At 42.4% G+C, this 14,627-nt stretch overlaps 1 pseudogene; it reads right to left on the bottom strand.

The window, feature by feature from the left end:
• Positions 1 to 1,779: 1,779 nt before the first annotated feature.
• On the bottom strand, positions 1,780 to 8,952 carry LOC111821414 (putative spermatogenesis-associated protein 31D4; annotated as a pseudogene).
• Positions 8,953 to 14,627: the final 5,675 nt, after the last annotated feature.

The raw sequence follows: 14,627 nt of genomic DNA, 5'->3' as shown, positions 1-14,627 counted from the left end.
TAAGCACACCCACTCAAGGTCCACCCACCTGTGTTATCCTATAGTCACAGACAACTTTTTCTAAAAAATGATCAAGCCACTATTTCCTGAAAAATTTATTTGCCCCTGATGTGTTTTCCCCACTGCTCTATTGGATATGAAACAAAGGGAAAGGTACGGGCTGCTGTAATTTTTCATTAAGGTGAAGATAAGTGGGAAACAGAGCCCACCTCACACTTCATCAAGGAGGGAAGGGGATTTTGGGGGCAAGTGATTTCTATTCCTCACCAAGAGTGCCAAGGGACTGCTCACCTTTTAGAAACCAAAGGAGGCAATCAGTAGGAACTGAACTAACTCATTCCTTTCCCTAAGCACACACCCTAGGATACCCAAAACCCAGGCCCCAAACACAGTACACATGGAAAACACCACTCTCAGAAGAAACATTTATCGGGGAGAACCAATATTCTCAACAAGGAGTGAATTATTTTGTGGAGGGAAATTTTCCTCCTCTGCAGTGCTGGGGAAGCATTTTCTTTCTGAAGGAGACAGATCTCTAAATACAGTGCCTTGAGCAGTGGGGAGGTGGCGTGAGGCACCTGGCAGGCTGGGGGAAGGGGAGCTGGATAAGATGCAGACCCCCTGGGGGAGCATACAAGAGCTGCCTCTGAGAAGATACCTGGCCCTTGAATTCCTTCATTTTCTGGGGGTATCTGTCCCTGTCTCTGATCAGTCTACCACTTGTAGGACAACTCTGGCCAGCAGAGACAGCTTCTTGGCTGTAGGCCTTGGAACTTGCTTTATAGGAGGGAGGCCTGGAGTTAAAAGGAGGGTCCCTGGACAGGCCCTGCCTGAGACCTCGCTTTCGCCTTGTGCTCAGTTTTCCCAAACTTTATATGGGTGTGAAGGGGCTCTGGGAGGCAAGTGGTATCTATTCCATGCCTACACCCCTGTTTCTCTTCTAGGAACTTCCTGTCTGTCATGAGTTTCTGAACTTCAGTGGTCCCAGTAAAGAGCTCTACTTCTGCCTGAGCCTCCACTCTGCACAGGGGCTGGTATGGAGCTACCTTTTGCATTTCATCCTAGGATAAAGCCATTGCAAAACGTGCTTCATCTTTTTTCTGAAATTACTTTCAGGAGGAGACTGTCCCTTCTGCAACAGGGACTGTGAGGATCTGCTCCTAAAGGTCTCCTCGGATTTCTTGTCATGAGAAGAGTAGCTCTTCCTTCTGGTTTGAAGTGTCCTCAACACTGCATGTACCCCCACACCCCCCGCCCAAGCTCTTCTGCTTTGGATTCCAAACTGGTAGGAAATTCTGATTCTGACACTTCCCTAAGACATGCTGAGGGACCCAGGGCTCCTATGGCTGCTCCATGCTGATCCCTTTGTCCTCCATGTGGACATGGAGTAGCTGGGTAGCTGGGAACACTACGGGCATGCGTGGGTGAGTCATTCCACAGTGAGTCAGTGGGGGCCAAGCTGTCTGAGGCACAAGACTTATCAGTGGAGAAGCCTTGAGCCTGGCTATACTTTCTGGCCTCCAGTTTAAAGTTTAATTCATTAGTCAGCTGTCTTTTAATGTATGATGGATCAGGATCTTGAAGAACTGATATTCTAGGCAAATGAAGACTTTTAGTCATCAGGTTAGTTTCTACTTTATTGAAATCACACTTTTCCTTTGGGAGTTTCCCAGCTCTCTTGTTCTTATGGTGTTACTAGATTGTGATTGAAGAGCAAAGAGCTCCTTGACCTTGAATGTCTCCCTAGACATGCTGGCCATGGAAGAATGTTTTAAATTCCTATCTACCATCCATTTGCTCTGAAGCATTCCTGCTGTATCCCTGGAACTTGTACTCTTGCCCCTTGCTTATGTCCAGTCCCAGTTTGACTTGTGGGCTGCTCTGGGCTGTGTCTGTTGGGTATTGAAAGTCTTGCTCTGACTTGTTTTGTCTATGTTTCTGTGTTTGAGAGACACCAAAGTCTTTCCGACATCCTTAATTATCTGGAAGTCCGCTGTAAGCTCATGATTGATATCAGGGGGTGATTATTTCAGGGACCCCTGCCCTTCCTTGTCCACAGGTGAGGTGGTAGGTAGAGGACAATCCATGATGGGGACTTGTTATCTTGTCTCCCCAAAACATTTGAGGACTTTCTCTAAGGGACTTGAAAACCTCAATTTTGGAGTCCATCTCAGATATAAAGGGGTTGATGAGGGCAAGTTGGAATAGGAAAAGGGAAAAATGGGCATTCTCTCAGTTGAAAGATTTGTATGGATTCTAGGACTTTGCAGGGAAGGCCCCATATCATCCTCATATGAAAACTTTTAATACGGCCTTCCAACCTCTGTTTTGTGCTTGAATTAATAAATGGAAGCTCCTGAGAAGTATTCAAGGCAGCATAGTCCCTGCCCACTGATGGTGCCAAATTTCTGTGTTTCATTTGGTTGTGGGATTTCTCAGGAAGAGGCAATGTCTTTTTGACAGCATGCCATGATCTATCCACAACCTCAGGGATCCTACCCTCTGTGATTTGCCCAAGCTTATTGCTCCAGTGTGGTATTTTTTAAATTTTTATTGTGCTTTAGTGAAAATTTACAGAGCAAATTAGTTTCCCATTTGATTGTTTGTATATAAAGTGTTTTATGACATTGGTTGCATTGCCCACAATGTGTCAGCACTCTCCCCATTTCCACCCTGGGTTTTCAGTTTTTCTACCCCTTCATGCTTTCTCATCTTTGCTTTTGGGCAAATGTTATCCATTTGATCTTGTATAATTGTTCCGAGGAACACATTCCTCTTGGATGTTATTGTTTCTTTTGTGGGACTGTCTATTGTTTGGCTGAAAGGTGGTCTCCGGGAATGGCTTCATTTCTAGATCAGAAGGATGTCTTACAGCCATACTCTCAGAGATTCCTTCAGTTTCTGTTGGATCAGTAAGTCTGGTCTTTTTTGTGAATTTGATTTTTTTTTCTACATTTTTCTCCTGCTCTGCCATGGACCCACTGTTGTGATCCCAGTCAGAGCAGGCAGTAGTGGTAGCTGGTCACTAGTTCTTCTGGTCTTGAGGTCATGTAGGCTGTGGTTCATGTAGTCCATTAGTCCTTTGGTTTTCTTCACTCTCCTTTGCTCTGGACAGGAAGAGACAAATAGTTATATCTTAGATGGCTGCTTGCAAGCTTTTAAGATTCTAGATGCTATTCACCAAAGGATGCAGAACATCAAATGTTTTTTCAAGGCATTTTCCAGTTGTTTCTGACCTAGGTTCACCCTTGAGGCCCTTGACAGATTCACCCCATGAATTTTTGGATCTTTTGCAGAGTCAGGCCCCAGAACCCTAACTAAAGAACTTTTTGGCTCATTTGACAGATGATCTTTTGGGACATTTTATGGGCTATGTTCCTGACCCTTCCTCATGTCCTTCTCTAAGTGAAGCATTTCTAGGCTGCTGTCATAGAAGCTTCTGTGGTGGCTCAATCCATCACCCTTTATATCCATGCTGCTCCAACTCTTAAAACTAAGAGATCCATGAGAGTCCATAAATGCTCTTCAATTCAGATATCTCTGGAAATTCCTCTGGAGGCTGCATCAGCGACAGAGACTCATGGATCCTGTGGGGCAGGCCCCACTGGTGTCGGATGAGCCTCTTTCAAAGGTGGTGTTCTAGTAGTTTCCGGACCTCATTGCTGACAGGAAAATTTCCAGGAATGATAGAGACTGGGACATGGGCCTGGTAGGGCCGGTAGTGCTGAGGAAAGTTGGGGGCTGGAAGACAAAAGGCTTCCTGAGATCTTTGGACAACAGAGCGTATACCCCACAAACCTTCCAGTTGCTTTGGCAGCACATGCCACTCCAGGCAGTGAATTTCATCTTGGGTGGAGACTGTGCCTCATTTTGGGATCTAAGGGACACTCCATAGGTCCTAATCCGGGGTGGAGAAAGTGGTAGGATTTGGAGCTGGGATTGAAGGTTAGCCTGGAGCTGGACCTGAATGAGATGTTCTTACTGGGACTGGGGCAAGATTTGAGACAAATTTGAGGCTGAATCTCAGGCAAAGACAGAGGTAGAGGATGAGAAAGAAATGGGGATTCTTTATCTTACATTTGGCCTGGGGGGGACGTTTGAAATTCCATTGAAAGAGACAAAGGCCGAGGAACAGCCAGCTGAGACCAAGATAGTACATACCAGAGACTCACAGCACAGAGAGGGGAGACCACAGAAGAGCTGGATGTTTTGCTGAGGTACATGGTTCCCAAAGGTTTTAGGATATGGGGACTCCTGATGAATGTGAAGTTTCTTTGTTTTGCCTTCCATATTCGAGAAAGGTACAGAGGCTGCTGAGTCATGTTTTTCAGAAACTGACATGAACATTTTCCCCGAAGAATTTTGTTGATAGTCTGACCCAAAGTGGTCTGGAAAAGTTTCCTTTTTTATTTCTCTTTCCTTCAGCATCAGGAAATCTCTCTTTTTTACCTGTCTCTCCAGGAAAGCCAGGACATCAGGACTGAGAAAAGACAGGTTACCAGCCTCTACTGAGTTAATTGCAAGGTTTCCCCCCAAAAGAGACCTCTGAAGGATAGAGGGCAAAAAGCTTTTGGTTGAAATCACACTGTGTCAAGGTGGGGGAAAACTAGTCTTTGGCATGAGCTAACCACCAGGAGAATTCAAAAATAGACATGCTAGAATGGTTTGTGCCTGTGACTGTTGGCACATAAGGGACCAACCCACCAGGGCTCTCTGGAGATGAGCTCTAAGGGACAGGCTTCAGTGAGACTGGTATCAATTTAGATTGATTCATTGTTAAAGTTCAGTCTGGCGGTGTGAGGCAGACAGGGTTGGTGGTGTGCAATGACAAGTAAATGAATCGGTGAGATTCATTGTGTGGGACAAATATGGTGAGGGGTTCGTATCTTGAGACATGGTGGGGTCAAGTTAGAAGATGGTGTTCAAAGACAAAGCAGGATCTTGTTGTAGAAAACAATCTACTCTCTGAGTGTGATGTAGTGGGAATGGGGAGAAGGCAAGTGGTTGGGGAGGAAAATGGTCCATTGGGAATGTGGGATCCAAGGGGGAAAAGGGCTCTGGTGGCAGAGAGTCACCTGGAGATGAGGGTGAAAGAAAATCAACTATGAGGATCGACAGGTAGGGTGAGAGAATGGAGGACAGAGGTACAGAGGGCTCAGGCAGAGAGTCTGGTATTGGGTCTTCTGGAGCCTGTTTCTGAGAGGTCCAGAGTGAAAGATGACTCAGTCACAGGTGCTGTGGAAGCCACAGGGGACACACAGGGAGCAGCATCTTCCACGAGCTCCCCAAACAGCAGCCGACTAACCTCAGCAGTTACTCTATTACACACCTCACAGGAGGTATCTGGACATAACATGTGACAAAAGCAGATGGTATCATGATGCTGGCCCAGGGGTCTGCAGATATTGGAGGTACAAAGCTTCAAGGACCAGTACAAAAATAGGAGGGCCTGCTGCCCTGGCAGAGGTGAGGCCACCTGAAGCCTACAGCCTCTTCACATCAGCCCACTTCCATGACTTCACAATGAACCCACCCTACATCCCTCTTCCCAAGGCCTTCATTAACATTCTCATTGCTATGGCTACCCCTCCTATGCCCTGGAACTTCATACCCAAAAACCAGTTGCTGTCGAATAGATTCTGATTCATGATGACCTCACATGTGTCAGAGAAGAACTATGTTGCATAGGGTTTTGTCTGATTTTTTCAGAAGTAGATTGCCAGGCCTTTTTTCCAAAGTGCCTCTGGATGTAGTTGAACCTCCAGCCTTTTGGTTAGCAGCCAAGCATGTTAACTGTTTCCACCACCCAGGGACTCCTAGAATTGCATAGATCAAGCTAAAAGAGGAACTAAGAAGGTAGGGGAAAGACGAATCACCTTTTCAGAACAAAAAGCAGCTTTCTTACCTTCTCTGCTTCTCTCTCATAAGCTCTGCAACCTGGGAAAGCAGGAGAGAAGGTTATATATGGCTGAAGGTAGAAGCATAGGCATCATACAAGGAGTCCCTTTATAGAAGATCCTTGGAATATTAGACTCTGAAATCTCCAAGAATCAGTAGACAGTTTAAATAATTAGTGATAATATTAACAAGGCACCCATGTGGATGTTGCTTCATCATTTATAATGTACTTTTACATACATTATTCTATGTGATACTCAAAACTGACCTATGAGGACAGAGACTAGTGGTGATCTCAGATAGGAATGTGAGCATCCAGAAAGTTAAACTACTTGTCCAAAGTCAGGAAACAGAAGTAGTCTTTCTGCGATACCTCACAAACCCACCTATTAGGCTACAACCATTGGCATGTCCATCACCGATTCATGCCCATGGATAGAGAGAGCAGGGAATCCCAGGTTCTAGCTGCCCTCCCATGAGCCTCTCCTCTGAGGGCTCTGTTTCTGAGAGAAACTCTATTTAGCAACTGACATCCTCAGAGACTGTGGACCTGGAACCTCATGGAAGGAAGAGGAAGATTCACCCTTGGAAAGCCCAGGAGGAATAGATAGAACGTTACCATGAAATGTTCCACCTTTCCTTCTCCTCTTGGCTCTGCCCTTATGCTGAGGGAAAAAAGAACACATTGAGAGCTGGCACTTAGTTCTCACTCTTTTCTCTAGGAAGTTGGGAACATTCATTATCCATGAATTATATGACTATTTTAATTAATAAAGAGTCAGCAAAAAGGAGGAAATCCTTCCATGAGACGGATTGACACAATAGCTGCAACAGTGGGCTCAAACATACCAACAATTGAGGATGACGCAGAGCCAGATATTGTTTCATTCTGTTATACATAAGATCACCTTGAGTTGGAGCTAACTCAGTGCAACTAAGAACATTTTAATTACTAGAACTTCACATTGCTTGCTTTTATTCATTTTCAAAGGGTAAAATATTTATGTTTAAGAGAACCACACTTGATATTCCTAATCAGTAGCCATTCTGCTCAAGGACCAACAGTCACATGTATGTTCCTCTAGCCTCTAGCCTTTGCTCAGAGGCTCTCAGAGTCTCTCAGAGTCTCAGCACTGCTCTACTGATCAGCCCAGCACTGAGGAAGACTTGGTCAAGTGACGCCTGATATGAGAATGTGACTGGTGATTAAGTGTTGGGACTCACTTCTCTTGCAGGGATCCTGAACTCTCTAAATAATCCAATACAGAAACATAGAATCACTGTGTTTGGGATTTTATCCAGGAACCCTCCACCACACTTAGATGGTCTGTGAACTTCAGATGGAAACCTTAGTCTGCTGAACCCTTGCCCCTGCCGGGCCTCTTCCCCTAGTAGGGTGATGATCTATCATTTCCTCACATTTCCCATCATTGGTGTCTGTCTCTGCCAACATATTTGATTTAGGAAAGTGGGAATAAAAATGGAAAACAACAGAGAATCTTTGTTGGGAGCTCAGCTGAGGGTTCCTTACCTTTTTAATGCCTTTGTTGTTCCACCATGTTGGTAAATATGGATTCCACACTAGGTAGCACAGGAACAGAAAGAGCAACCCCAATCCCCAGAGGAAAGTGAAGGTGGGGTCCCTATCCAAGAAAGTTCAACCTAAGCTCAGCAATGGCTCAGGATGGCTATTCAGAAATGAGAGATGGTCTCCATTATTCTGAACTGCACTGAAGGGACACGCTCTGGGCTATATAGTCCCAGGCCCACATCACAAAGTTTTAAAGTTACAAATGGTTTATGATGGTCAGGGAGGGGGACAACATGAGGAAGCTGAGCCCCAGCACTTCCCCCACCATCCTGCCGAGCCCTACCCTATTATCAAACTCTACCCTTTTATTATGTCATATATTTACCTTAGAGAATTTTTTCTGTTTATACCATCTGTAACCCAGATATTACCTGAGTCCCCTTTACTGTTTGGAGACTTGGACTTGGACCACACCAATTCCACTGCCTTAAAAGTCTGAAGTACTGCCTGGAATTCTTGCTCATACCCAGACATTAATCTTCTCAGGATTAATTATGTTGTTGTTGTTAGGTGCTGTGGAGTTGGTTCTGACTCATAATGCCCTATGTACAACAGAACAGAACACTGCCCAGTCCTGCGCCATCCTCATGATCATTGTTATGCTTAAGCCCATTGTTGCAGCCACTCTGTCAATCCATCTCATTGAGGGTCTTCTTCTTTTGCTGACCCTCTACCAAGCATGATGTCCTTCTCCAGGGGCTGGTCTGTCCTGATATCATGTCCAAAGTATGTGAGATGAAGTCTTACCATCTTTGCTTCTAAGGAACATTCTGCCTGTACTTCTTCCAAGACAGATTTGTTCTTTCTTTTGTGCAGTCCATGGTATATTCAATATTCTTCCCAAAGCCATAATTCAAAGACATCAATTCTTTTCCAGGCTTCCTTATTCATTGTCCAGCTTTCCCATGTGTATGAGGTGATTGAAAACACCATGGCTTGGGTCAGGCACACTTTAGTCCTTAAAGTGACATCTTTGCTTTATAACACTTTAAAGAGGTCTTCTGCAGCAGATTTGCCCAAGACAATGCATAGTTGATTTCTTGACTGCTGCTTCCACGGGTGTTGATTGTGGATCCAAGTAGAATGAAATCCTTGACAGCTTCAATCTTTTCTCCATTTATTATGATGCTGCTTATTGGTCCAGTTGTGAGGATTTTTGTTTTATGTTGAGGTGTAATCCACACTGAAGGTTGTAGTCTTTAATTTTCATCAGTAGGTACTTCAAGTCCTCTTCACATATAGACTCAAATAATTTCCTGTACAGTTCAGACAGTCCCTACTCCCTATGTCAGTTTCCCAACAGATGTGTGAGCCCCTTCTCTCCCAAGGCCAGGGATAAAATACTGCATGCTAAACTACTGATGCCTCATTCCTTTAGGTGGCAGGGTGAGGTTTAGGAGTGTCAAAGCCTGAGGACAGAATCTACTGTTGAGCAGCCTTACCTGATTACCCTTGCGGGCCATTTAAATGTGATATTCTCCTAAGAGTACCTTCCCACAAAGAATGATTGAGAAGCTCTTCTCCTTTTTTTTAATTTATTTTATTTTATTGTTGTACTTTAAGTGAAAGTTTACAATTCAAGTTAGTCTCTCATACAAAAATTTATGCATACATTGTTATGTGACCCTAGTTGCTCTCCCTATACTGTGACAGCACACTCCTCTTTTGCACCCCTGATTTCCCATGTCCATTCAACCAGCTCCTGACCCTCTCTGCCTTCTCATCTCGCCTCTGGACAGGAGCTGCTCATTTAGTTTCATGTATCTACTTGACCTAAGAAGCACACTCTTCACAAGTATCATTTTATGTCCCATAGTCCAGTCTAATCTTTGTCTGAAGAGTTGGCCACAGGAATGGTTTCAGTGCTGGGTTGACAGAGAATCCGGGGGCCGTGCTTTCTGGGGTTCTTCCAGTCTGAGTCAGACCATTAAGTCTGGTCTTTTTACTAGAATTTGAGTTCTGCACCCTACTTTTCTCCTGCTCCATCAGGGACTGTCTGTTGTGTTCCCTGTCAGGGCGGTCATTGGTGGTAGCCAGGCACCATCTAGTTCTTCTGGTCTCAGGCTGATGAAGTCTCTGGTTTACATGGCCCTTTCTGTTTTTTAGGCTAATACTTTCCTTGTGTCTTTGGTGTTCTTCATTCTCCTTTACTCCAGGTGAGTTGGGATCAATTGATGCATCTTAGATGGCCACTTGTTAGCTTTTAATACCCCAGACGCCACTCACCAAAATAGGATGCAGAACATTTTCTTAATAAACTTTGTTATGCCAATTGACCTAGATGTCCCTGAAACGGTGGTCCCCAGACACCTGCCCCTGATACTCTGTCCCTCGAAGTGTTTGGTTGTATTCAGGAAACTGCTTTGGTTTAGTCCAGTTGTGCTGATTTCCCCTGTAGTGTGTGCTGTCCTTCCCTCCACCTAAGATAATTCTTGTCTAATATCTAGTTAGTGAATAGCCCTCTCCCTCCCTCCCCACCCTCATAACCATCAAAGAATGCTTTCTTCTGTGTTTAAACCTTTTCTTGAGTTCTTATAATAGTGGTCTCATACAATATTTGTCCTTTTGCAACTGACTAAATTCACTCAGTATAATGCCTTCCAGCTTCCTCCATGTTATAAGATGTTTCATGGATTCATCATTGTTCTTTATCATTGTATAGTATTCTATTGTGTGAATATACCATAATTTGTTTATCCATTCATCCGTTGATGGGCACCTAGGTTGTTTCCATCTTTTTGCTATTGTGAACAGTGCTGCAATGAACATGGGTGTGCATATATCTATTCTTCTGACAGCTCTTATTTCTCTAGGATACATTCCAAGGAGTGGGATTGCTGGATCCTACGGTACTTCTATTTCTAGCTTTTTAAGTAAGCATCAAATAAATTTCCAAAGTGGTTGTACCATTTTACATACCCACCAACAGTGTATAAATGTTCCAGTCTCTCTACAACCTCCCCAACATTTATTATTTGGTGTTTTTTGGATTAATGCTAGCCTTGTTGGGGTCATATGGTATCTCATTTGTAGTTTTGATTTGCATTTCTTTAATGGCTAATGATCATGAGCATTTCCTCATGCGTCTGTGTCTTCTTTGGCAAAGTGCCTGTTCATATCCTTTGTCCTTTTTAAAATTAGGTTATTTGTCTTTTTGTGGTTGTGGTTTTGCAGTATCTTGTAGATTTTAGAGATTAGATGCTGATAGGATTTATCATAGCCAAAATTTTTTCCTAGTCTCTATGTTGTCTTTTGAGTCTTTTGGTGAAGACTTCTGATGAGCATAAGTGTTTGATTTTGAGGCGCTCCAAGTTATCTTATTTCTCTTCTGGTGTTTGTGCATTGTTACTTATGGTTCATATTCTGTTTATGCCAAGTATTAGGGCCCCTAGCATTGTCTCCATTTTTTTTTCCATGATCTTTATTGTTTTAGATTTTATATTTAGGTCTTTGATCCATTTTGAGTTAGTTTTTGTGCACGGTGTGAGATATGGGTCTTGTTTCATTTTTTTGCGGTTGGTTTTCCGTTTTTTCCGGCCCCTTTTTTTAAGGGGCTTTTTTTTTCCCCACTTATTTGACTTTGGGCCTTTGTCAAATATCAGCTGCTCATAGGTGGATGAATTTATGTCTGGATTCTCAATTCTGTTCCGTTGGTCTATGTATCTGTTGTTGTACCAGTACCAGGCTGTTTTGACTACTGTGGTGGTATAATAGGTTCTAAAATCAGGTAGTGTGGGGCCTCCTACTTTGTTGTTCTTCTTCAGTAAAGCTTTACTTATCTGGGGCCTCTTCCCTTTCCATATTAAGTTGGTGATTTGTTTCTCTATCTCATTAAAAAATACCATTGGAATTTGGATTGGGATTGCATTTTATCTGTAGATTGCTTTGGGTAGAATTGACATTTCACAAATGTTGAGTCTTCCTATCAATGAGAAGCTCTTCTCTTAAATAATCGTCCTGCCTATGTCCAAAAATGACTTACCTGTCACACTTTACTCAGGTTCCTTTTGTCAGGCCTAATAATCCCAATATTTTTCCTCTCTCTTCCTACGTTTTATTTTCTCAACTCTTTATCATCATGACAGCCGTCCTCTGAACTGTCTCCTAATTTCTCATGTCTTTTTTAAAAAAATCTATGGCCTTGGACTGTTAGTTGATCATCTATGAAGGAGTAAGATAGACTTTCCATCAGGTAAAGTCTCCTTTCAAATATTCAGGAGGAGGTAACTTTCCTTGATGATAAAATCTGCCAAAAGGCGCCACTCCCTCCTCTCCTTGACATGAAACCTCAGCCAAGTCTTCATTTAATAAATATTTACTGCTGGAAACTATGAGACACAAGTATCTGTAGATCACGGTCTCTTCCCCTCTGTGTAGGACTTCCTGGTGCTGATGTAGAGAGAAGTCTTACACAGTTCAGAAGTTACACAACGGAACAGGAGAGGTCCCCAGGTGGTATTTGTCAATAACCAAGTGCTCAGTACAGATGAGGAACAGGAAAGACATCAGAGGAGGAATGGATACTGTGGATCATAAGTGCTCAAACATATCATTCACCTCAGGAAGGCATCCCTGCCCTCTCTTCCTTTCCCAGTTTTCTGATAATAATTAATAATTCTTTGGGAAGATGGTCAAAGGAGCTTTTGTCTTTTAACATGGCATTAACTTCATATTGTGTTTTTAATTTTCTCCTTTTTCTAAGAATACTACTGACTTGATGACTGCTTGGAGAAGAGCTTGGAAAACCAGGACAAATATTTGTGCCAAGTTTTAGTCATCAACAATGAAATATTGACCACTGACCAAGATAAAGTATTAGGAAAGGTATGTGAAGAGGGCATAAACATATTTACTTCAAGAAAAATTCCCTATAAATGTGACACTACAGACATTACTTACCTGGGTCTCATACCATTGGCCCCACGATGTAATTTTTCAAGAAATAAAAATGGTGAGTTCAATGTATGTAAGAAATGGCTCCACAATTTTAGGGATGAGAGAATGAATACTGGAAAGAAATATTTGGCTTATAATAAAAATGTGAAAACCCTCAGTCATGAGCAGGAACATATTCAGCACCAATTGAGACTTTGGGGCAAGCTTTTGAATATAATGTACACGGAAAAGCTTTCCATAGCATGGATACCTTCATTACACCTTAGAGTATATACACAAAACTAAAACCTTATAATTATAATAAATTTGGTAAAAACTTGTGTGTTAAGTCAACCCTCATTGTATCTGAAAGCATTCACATGGAAGAGAAGAATCACAATTAATTTAATAAAAATGAATGTAATCAAAGTGGGAATAATTTCAGTAGAATCACTGAACTTCAGAGAACTTACACAGGAGTGAAAACTTCCAGCAAAATGTCAGACCTCAGAGAACATCGGAGAACTCACACAGCAGGTAAATCCTGTGATTATAACAGACGTAAAGAAACCTTTAGCTGCTAGCAGCATTAAACATACTTCAGAGAACTTATATAAGGGAAAAACCCTATGAGTGCAATGAATATGGAAAATCCTTCTTTAGAAAAGTATACTGAATTGTACATAAGAAAACTCATTCAGGAAACACACACTATGAATGTAATTAATGTGGGAAAACTTTTAGCAAGAAATCAGTCCTAAGGACACATCAGAGCACTCACATGGACGAAAGACCCTTTGAATGCAATGATTGTGGGAAAGCTTTCAAAATGAAGTCACACCTAAGTAATATCTCAGGACTCACATGGGTGAGAGGCCCTATAAATGTGTCAATGTGGGAAATCTTTCAACTGGATGTCATACTTGAGTGAACCTCAGAAAACTCACATAGTGGAAAAACCCAATGAATGTAATGAATGTGGAAAGATTTCAGGTATAAGTCAGAACTGAGACAATATCAGAGAACTCACATAGGGGAGAGACCCTATAAATGTAATAAATGTGGGAAAGGTTTCATGCATAAGTAAGACATAAGACAACACTGAGAACTCATACAGGGGAGAGACCTTATCAACGTGGGAAATCTTTTAGCTGGAAGTCAAGCGTTACTCAACAATAGAGAACTCCTACGGGAGAGAACCGCTATGAATATAATGAATGTGTGAGAGCTTTCCATAAGAAGTCACACCTTAGAGGTCATCAGAGAACTCACACAGAGGAGAACGAACCCCTATGAATGTGATAAATGTGGGAAACTGCCATAAATCATCCCTCACTGTACATCAGAGAATACACACAGGGGAGAAACCTTATGAAAGTAATGAACATGGAATAACTTTCCACTATAAACCATACATTGGGTTACATCAGAGAACACACACAGGAGAGAAACCCTATGAATGCCAAGAATGTGGGAAAGTTTTCAGCCAAAAGTCATACCTTAGAATTTACCAGAGAACTCACACAGAGGAGAAAGCCTATAAATGTGATTAATGTGGGAAAACTTTCAGCCAGAAGTCAACATAAGAACTCACAAGAGACAAACTCTTTGAATGTAGTGAATGTGGGAAAACTGTAATCCAGAAATTAGCCCTAAGACAACATCAAAGAACTCACATAGGAGAGAAACCCTGTGAATGTAACGTATATGGGAAAGCTTTCAACCAGAGATCACACCTCTGAGGTCATCAGAGAGTGCACACAGGGGAGAAACTACGAATGTAATGATTGTAGGGAAGTTTTCAGGAAGAAGTCGAATCTCAGAGAACATCAGAGATCTCACAAGGGAGAAGCCCTATGAATGTAATGATTATACAACAACAGTCACCCAATCCTTATGGTACATCAGAGAACACATAGCAGAGAGACTATAAATTTATTGAATGTGGGAAAGAATTCAGTCAAACTCAGGGATGAGAAAAGTTCAGATAACCCACATGGGAAAAATCATATGAGTATAATCAATGTGGGAAGTTCCTCTTCAAGAAATCAACTCTCACTAACATCAGGGACAACAATCTTCTTGGGAATAAACCCCCACAGTTTTTGAGCCAGAGTTCGGACCTTATTGGAGGTATTCATCCAGAAAAGAAACCTGATGAAGATAATGAATATTGAAAATATTCTGCATGAATTCAACCCTCAGTAAACTTACACTGTGGAGAGGCCCTCAGAAAGTAATACAAATGTGAAAACTTTCTTCC

The sequence above is a fragment of the Trichechus manatus genome, unplaced genomic scaffold (assembly GCF_000243295.1).
Source record: "Trichechus manatus latirostris isolate Lorelei unplaced genomic scaffold, TriManLat1.0 scaffold00082, whole genome shotgun sequence".
Lineage (NCBI taxonomy): Eukaryota > Metazoa > Chordata > Mammalia > Sirenia > Trichechidae > Trichechus > Trichechus manatus.
This window is presented reverse-complemented; position numbering and strand designations above follow the sequence as displayed.